Source organism: Cynara cardunculus, assembly GCF_001531365.2.
Source record: "Cynara cardunculus var. scolymus isolate 2C chromosome LG 5, CcrdV1, whole genome shotgun sequence".
Classification (NCBI taxonomy): Eukaryota; Viridiplantae; Streptophyta; class Magnoliopsida; order Asterales; family Asteraceae; genus Cynara; species Cynara cardunculus.
Genome location: NC_037532.1, coordinates 21995900 through 22004860, shown reverse-complemented (window position 1 = coordinate 22004860; position 8961 = coordinate 21995900).

Here is an 8961-nt window from a genome sequence, read left to right as displayed (position 1 = left end):
AGGATGGATGTAATTAGGTTGCATTAGCTATAAAATTTGAAGTGGCTGTAAAATAACCAACCCTTATTTATGTGTGTGTGTGTGTATATATACTAGAATGGTATTTGTGCAATGCGACGAGATACATCTAATATTCTATTTTATTCCATGTCTCTGTCAATGTTATAATACGATTTTATGTGTTTTTAAGAAAACAATAATGATTTTATTTTTGAATAAAATATAATCTTGAAGATATCATAAAAATTTGAAAAAAATATATATATTAATGTTAATATCAAATCAATTATTTAAAAGTTCTCAATTTTTTTTTCTTTTATTATAATTTAATTTAAGTTTAATAACGAAATAGTTTATTTTTAGTTTAATAATATAACATTTTATAAAGATAATAATTAAGTATTTTGTTATAACTCAATGATTATTCTAATTATATTTAGATTTTTTATATTTAAAATGAGATGTTTATCCTGTATTTGATTATGTTTATCTGCAATTAGTTACGCGAATTCAGATATAGAGCTTTAATAAGTTGTACTTATGCACAATCTACTTGTAATCTTGAGATTTAAGTAACATGCGTTAATAAACAGTAGTTTATGCATAAAATGTAGCTTTTAAGAGTTTTTGTCAAATGCTTTATAATATTGTGTGTGTGTGTGTGTATATGTATATAGGATTAGGTTCCGGTGAGAAAGAGAGTTAAGATGAGAAACGTAAGAAGTGATCTTCACCCTTAGATGCATATTAGGATGAGATGCACTAAATCAATCTTCATATCAAGCGCGGTTCATGGTGGGTTTGAGATTAAAGGAGATCAAGGATCAAGATCATTTCTTACGTTTCTCACTTAACTCTTTTTCTCACACGATCATTCCCCTGTATGTGTGTGTATATGTGGTTTCAATTACAAACCTAACCATTTATACAAACTTTACAAACCATTTATAACCATTGATTTTATTGATCAATGACTCACCGAAATTTCATCTATTTTTTATAACAAAAATAAAAATAAAAAATCGGATATATCTTGACGAAAATGAGAATAAAAAAACATTTACTAAATTGTAAGTTTCACTACTAAATGGAAGACTCTTACCTACGAATTTTTCCCTGGCAAATCTGTCGCTATGGGTGATTCGTAACAAAATCGTCATAAAAGTTGGTGGATAAATTGTTGATAGAAAACTCAAATTAGTAACATATTACCCAGATATTTTACGGGTGATTCATTTGTATTTTCTTGAAAAACATCAAATTCTACTGAAACCATTGATACTTTTTGGATGATCCGTCTGTAATCACCAACGAAAATTTCTCTATGCATAAGAGTCATTTGTTTTGAAGAATTTATAATTAAAAATAAATCACTTTTTAAACGGTTATCAAAACATAGAAAATATCTTCTATAATCAAACACAATAGTTGAATGAATAATAACCATAAATAGATCAAAAATATATATAAAAAAAACAATAAAGCTCTTTGAATATAAAAAAACACATGGTGCATTCTAATTGGTGGACATGTGTTAGCAAAGTTTGTATTAATTGGTCGGTTTGGATTTCTAGTCATGGCTATAGTCACATGAATCACATGTAGGGGACGTTTACCAAACGTTTACCCAGGTAAGCGTTTATCAAGTCACATTACCTTACCGGATGAATATGGTAGGGACCAAGAATCTTACCTGGTAAGAGGAAGACAATGACCGAGAGTCTTACCCGGTAAGTGAGGGTGACGACTCTTACCATGGTAAGCACTTACTAGATAAATTGTTGCATATAATGCCGTTTTGGTGGACAAAAGTCTTACCCGATAAGTAAGTGGTAAGTGTTTGGTAAACGACCCCGTAGTTTTAGTATAAAATAACATGTGATTTGTTATTGAGTTATTGTTCTTGTATAAAGTTGATTATATGACAATAAACTTAAATCCCATATACCTTGAACATCAGACTCGTTTCCTCGGTTGAAAATCAATCGTGAAATTCTTTTTCTTTCGAAATAAAGATTGTATCAATGAAATACTATGAATTAAATCGAATAAATAAAAAATTGAAATATAATCAAGACAAGATATGTCGATAACATTAAATTGATTTGAAAAGCTATCACCAAATCAACCATACCAACCAATTGAGTTGATCTTACAAAACAGAAATCAACTGTTATTGGTTTAAATGCAACCAACATTGATGAGTAGCGCAGCTAGTAAGAGCGTAATTTGCTCCTTAGATGACACAAATTCAGTTAACAATTAACAGAACAATGGACGGAGCACTTAAACCTTATAAGCCTTTAATTAGATTCAAAATCGACTAACGATTAAAACCAACTACGTCACATTTTTATATAATTAAATTGTCCTTATGACTATAAGATCAAATATAGTACATAATAAAGTACTGGAAAAACATTATTGCTTCTTGTTTTTTAGATAGTAAGTGAAATTGTGAAAATCACGTCCTTTAAATTTTTTCTAAAAGATTTAGAAGGCGTTAACCAGTTACATTTGTTGTCTATTTATACGTTTATTAATTAAAAGAACTAAAGTTTGTTTGAATCATATAAATAATATTGTGTGAGCATCTCCAGCAGTTATGTTATATTTTCTTTAAAATAGAGTATCAGAAGTCAAAAATCTCTAAAAAAGAATTATATTTAACTCCAATAAGTATTTTGTTTTAGCAATTCTAATATTAACTATATTATTAAAATATTCAATACATTTAATAAAATATTATTACTCTCTTTTAAACATTTATTAAATATCACTAATTGGTTGGAAAATATTAAAATAATAATTTTTCTTATTTAGAGGCTTTTAAACCATCTTCAATAGCAATGTCAAAATGGAGTAAACTGAGATTTTAACAATTTTTTGTTCCAACAACATGCTATCTTGTATGCTAAAATTGAGAAAAGAAGAGTGAGGATGTAGAAATCTTCAAATTTGGAGAAATCTCTAATACTCCATTATTAAAAGAGAGAGAAATAATATTCAATATTTTATCACCAATAGAAAACATTAAAATTAAGTGTTTATCAGAAAGAAATAAAATTTTATTAAATGTATATAATGTTTTAATAATATAACAAATACTAGAATTGTTCAAATAGAGTAGCTGTTAAAGTTAGATGTATTTTTTCAGATATTATAATTTTTGATATTTCATTTTAGAAAAATTATAGCATAGGTATTAGAGATAGTCCTACAATCTATCTCATTCTTTTTCTATTTTAGCATACAATATGACACTAAGGATGTTCATACAAAACGTTAAACCACACAAACTGCCCGCATTGCACCGCAAAGCGTGCTTTAGAACTTTCCAGTGCGGTTTGCAGTTTGCAATTTTACCAAACTGCACTATACAGTTAAGTTTGCGGGTTTGAATTATTAAACCGCAGCACACCGCATATTTTGTACATCTTCTAAATTTATTTATAACTCACGTATATATAGAATAATTTATTATTTATGTAATATTTTTAGAGTTTGAGTTTTGGTCTTTGAGTTTGGTCTAATTTGGCAACTAACAATATTAATAAATTAGTTGGATACGTCACAACTCACACGTCCAATTTAGTTTGAAGTTTATTTTCTACTTCTTAAACTGCTTTTAATTATGCAATATGTATTTGAGAATCAAATGTATTAAGACTCTTTATTTTTTTCAGACCACGATCATTTTTTATTGATTTTGTAATGTATTTTTAAACTAATAATTATTGGATTGTAAACATAAAGTAAAATAAATATAAACTGCATAAACCACATCGCACCGCATTTTGCGATACGGTTTGAGGTTTATACGGTGCGGTTTTCGATTTAAAACAAATGTTCAAACCGCATATGTAATACGGTTTGATGTTTGGCTACATCAAACCGCATTACAAACACCCTTCTATAAAAAATAAAAGATATGATTATGATTAAAGAAAAAAATTGGGATTTGATAAAAAGTTTGACCAAAAAAAATCAAATGATTGGGACATGTTTGAATTGAATAGCAGATCCCAGAAACCCAACCATTTCTGCACCATCATCAATGCCTGACATTTATGAATCCCAAGAAATGTACATCTTTTTATGCGTACCCTACATCTCATCACTGCTCTTTTACTCCCAACATTTTCATCACAACTATCTCTCCCCATTCTAATTCTAATTACATCTTCATTGCAAACTTTACAATCTTATTACAAACTTTACGATCCCTTTTCTACGCTATTTTACGTTTATGATTCCTTAAAAATTGTCTGCGATTTTGTTTTTTTTTATTATAGTTTATAATTCATTTATATTTTTGTCTCTAAGAACAAAACACTACTTTTAAATATGCATGATTAGAATAAAAATTAGTTCTAAACCACGTGGACGAAGTAGAAAAATAAATTTAAAATCATAAAAAAATAACTATAAATCATAAGGATAAAAATCGTAATTTCCAAATTATGAGGAAAAAAATAGAAATTAGACTTAAAAAACGTAATTTACTCTAATTTTATTGATTAATGGTTTAAAATATATCAATTATATATGTACAAAAACCATCCTATTTAAATTAAAGAAAGACATTTTTGAATATTTATTTTATATTTTATAACATCCCCAAACACCACATTTGCAAAAAACACATATTTTATTACATAGAAATACACTTTATACCACAAAGGTCCCACTAGTACAAGGATTATATTATGTACAAAATCTACATATGAAAAATTAGAAAATAAAATCTTATACTATCACATGTATAACAACATGTATCTTCCAAGAATAAGCAATCTCATATAGATCTTCAAAAGCAGATATCAGATTAGAAAAATAATCACATTTTCTCTTTCTCTTTATTATCTCTGGATCCCACAGTTCCTGCATCGCATATTTTAAAACAAAAAATGAGGGTTAGACCAGAATGTTCTAGTGAGTAATCTCTTTCTTGCAAATGCAGGGTGATAAATACCAAAAATATGATAAAATAACTTTGCTCAGAAATATTTGTATTTCAGTCAAATGATACAGTTCTCAATATAATGAATAATAAGATCAACTTATTAATAATAATATCAATTTTTGATGCAAGTGTATCTATTCAAAGATCCAATATTCCAAAATGAAATTAATATTGCGGCCAAAGCCTCTTTGACTCAACATATATATATATATAGACTCGAGATCATGTGAGATCAAGGGTTTTTTATGAGACCCGTAAGACCAATTCTCAACAATTGGATTAGATCTACAATCTGAACATTCATAATCACAAAATTGCCACGAGACTTCTCAATAATCACAAAATTGCTACCGTGCAACTTTATAGATCATTAGCTTATAAAGTTGATTAATTAATATTAATTGGTCTTACGGGTCTCACGAAAAAACCTTGGTCTCACATGATCCCAAGTCTATATATATATATATATATATATAGAGGAGCGTTCAAATAAAAACCACTCAATTTGAAAAAACCGTGAAAACCTCATTCAACCAATCGTTTTAGTCGAAATTTAGTTAAAAAAAAACTAAATCATGTGTTAAAAAGTTACCAAAACGTGATAAATATCTCTAAAAATAAGTTGTTTAATCAATAGATAATAATCATAAATAGATCAAATGAGAAAAAAAGACAACAAAGCCATTTAATATAAGGAAAAGAAAAAAATAGTTTGCACATTCTAATTGGTTTAATTATGTTTGCAAAGTTTTTGCAAGTGGTAGGATTTGCATTTGATCCACCCTCTCTCTTTCTCTTTCTCTCTCTCTCTCTCTCTCTCTCTATATATATATATATACATACGAAGGATCGTGCTATAATAAGAGTTAAGGTGAGAAGCGTAAGGATGGATCTGGAGATAACCGCCTGAAGAGAGATACCTTTCACTGTTGTTCAAACCATAGGGACGAAAATCGAAAAGAGGGAAGAAGTGAGGTTTACAAACCATAGGGACGAAAATAAGATGGCCGCCTAAAGAGAGATACCTGAACAATAATAAATTACAAATCATAGGGACGAAAATCACAATTCAAAATTACAGGGACGAAGATCACAATCTTTCTCAAACCATAGTGACCAAAATCATAGTTTACTCATAATAATAGTAATAATAATAAATCAAATTGAAATCTATTAATTACCATATTCTATTATTTAAGCTAGTGTTGGGCATCGCGCGTGGCACAGTGGCGATAAGTTCTATATAAAATATTGATGTTAACTGGGTCGATGATAACATATCATATATTAAACTAATAAGAAAAGATATTACACTTTATATGAAATCACCTCATCATCCTTGGTTGTTTTTTAAAATATATGTATATATACTTAAATAATAATTTTTATATATCAATATTTCCTTATATCAAACTTTGTAATTGACTCAAAATGATAAAAGAAATGTATAAGACTATTGATTATGATAATGTGTATAATGGGGATTGTTCTGTCATAACTATATCATTTTATACCATATACATATTTCCATAAAATATTTACATGCACCACACAAACACGGTATTATTACCCAGTTTTGTATATAATATTGGGAATATTTTTACAATTTGCAACTTTGTCCAAAAACCCTCTCCTTGAAATCCCCTTTTCTCTCAACCTACATTGCACAAATAGTAACAGTAGTTGCTAGTATTGTGACAACTTTCGCTATAGGCTTGTTCATTTGACTTGTTTTAATTTTTATTTGACTTGTTCGAGTTTTTTTTATCCGCCTAAGATTATTTTTTCATTGTTTAGTTTCTTGTTACAGATAAAAAGGTTTTAATCAATTTATGTAAAAATCAACATATATGGTATGCTAAAGAAAATGATTGAAACTTATGTGACTAATCATTTAGTATATTATTTTTTAAATATTATATAGAAGTCTTATGTAAATAATAATAACCGATAATAATCATCTAATAATATTAAAATATATATATATATAGAGGTTGGTTCAAATAGAAACCAACCATATGGTACAAACTATGGAAACCGATCTTGACTAATCACATTATTTCTTCACTTTATGTTCAAATCTAAATTATAAATTAATGATAAGGGTAATTTGGTAATTCAACATTTTTGTAACCCCTAATAATTAATTGGGAGTTACAAATCTTAAAAAATACATTTAATTGTTCATGAAATTTTTATGATTTATTTATTATTTCATGTTCATGGTATTCATTTCAATTGATTTTATACATATATTGAAATTGGTTGTCTAAGTGTACAAGATTTTCATTTCGTTCAAGATACATGGAGAATCCTATTGTAAAAGAATGTCAGAATAATGAAGACGATAAACGCTTGCAGTCTATGTTCANTAATTGATCGTAATTTCATTTACATGAGTTTTAAAATATATTGATGATATATATTTAGTTGTTTACAGAAGAAGATAAATAACTTAATTACTTCAATAATTACTAATAATTACATTGATAAAAAAGGAAAATTTGAGAAAAAAGAAAATTGGGATTCAGATAATTAGAAATATCCTATTGTTGGTGGTTCATCCCTTAATATACATACAAAATTGCTATGGTCTCCTTTTTTTTTTCTAACAACTAACCTTCTCATTTTCCTCACTCGATAAAGATCAACTCTCCTCCCTCCAAAAAATAAACAACCAAAGTCATGAAATTGAATAATTTTATCTCCAAATATAAACATGATATACAAAAGTAACTAAGAATAATAACATCACATATCATTTCTTCTCTTGCAAAGGTCTTTGGCTTCGACTGTAATTTGGGTTCACTTAGATTTTTCACATGCACCTGAGAGATCACTATACATTAATATATGAAGGCAATATAATCATAAATAATGATAGCTACAATCAATTAGTAGGATAACTCTATAATTGTAATAAAATGCTCAATTAATCATAATTCTACAACTTCAATAATCAAATTATAACTTCATAAATAGAAAGCAATTCCATGTTTAAAAAACTCAAATAATTAATTCAACACTGATAAAAAGAGTAGACATAAAATTCCACAGAGATTGAAATCTATTGTTGAAATCTCTCATTCTATACTCAAAATTAAACGAAAAAAAATATAACTTTGTGACATTTACTTGCATACTCCCTTATATACATGTCAACAACTTTAATATATCACATTGGAAGAATACATAACAAAAAGATTACATGTAACGCCCCAACCCACACATTTGCATGTAACACATATTTCATACCAAAGAAATACATATTCATATACATCTGGGTCCCTTAGTACCAGAATACTTTCATGACCAAAAACAAGGTCCAAAAATTCAAAATACAATCTTGTACTAAACAACAAAAYTAATCATCAAAAGCAATTCTGCAGCCGAATGCATATAGAAAAGCATTAAATCTTTTCATTTCCTTTACCTTCTATACTTCCTGCAATACACATTTTAAAATCACAAAAACGAGGGTTAGACTAAAGAGTCTAGTGAGTTATCCTAATTATGTAATTGCAGGGTGAAGGATCACCAAAACCTTTATAAAATCAATTATTCATATGTATAACAAATATATGAATACATAAGAATAAAATACCAGATCATTTTTCACTTATCAAGCTATCACTTAGTTATTCAAATCTCATACCTTGAACCAATCAGGTTCCATACAATGCCACTTTTTAAACCTTTTATTATCAAATGAGGTTTAACAAAGTTTCAGGCCAAACCTGTTCTTTTCTCCTCAATAACATCCAATCTATGATTTCCAATTAAGAACCTTGATCCTAAATCCTTGAATCACAAAGAAATAAAGATTCCAGACCTTGGTAGTCTTAAAGGATATAATAGAAAGAGTTATATAAAACCACACACATACAAATGCCACCCTTATATCAAATGGACACCTCTCCTTGATATGCCAACTTTATCCCATGTGACACCTCTCCTTGATATGCCACCCTTATAACAAATGGACACCTCTCCTT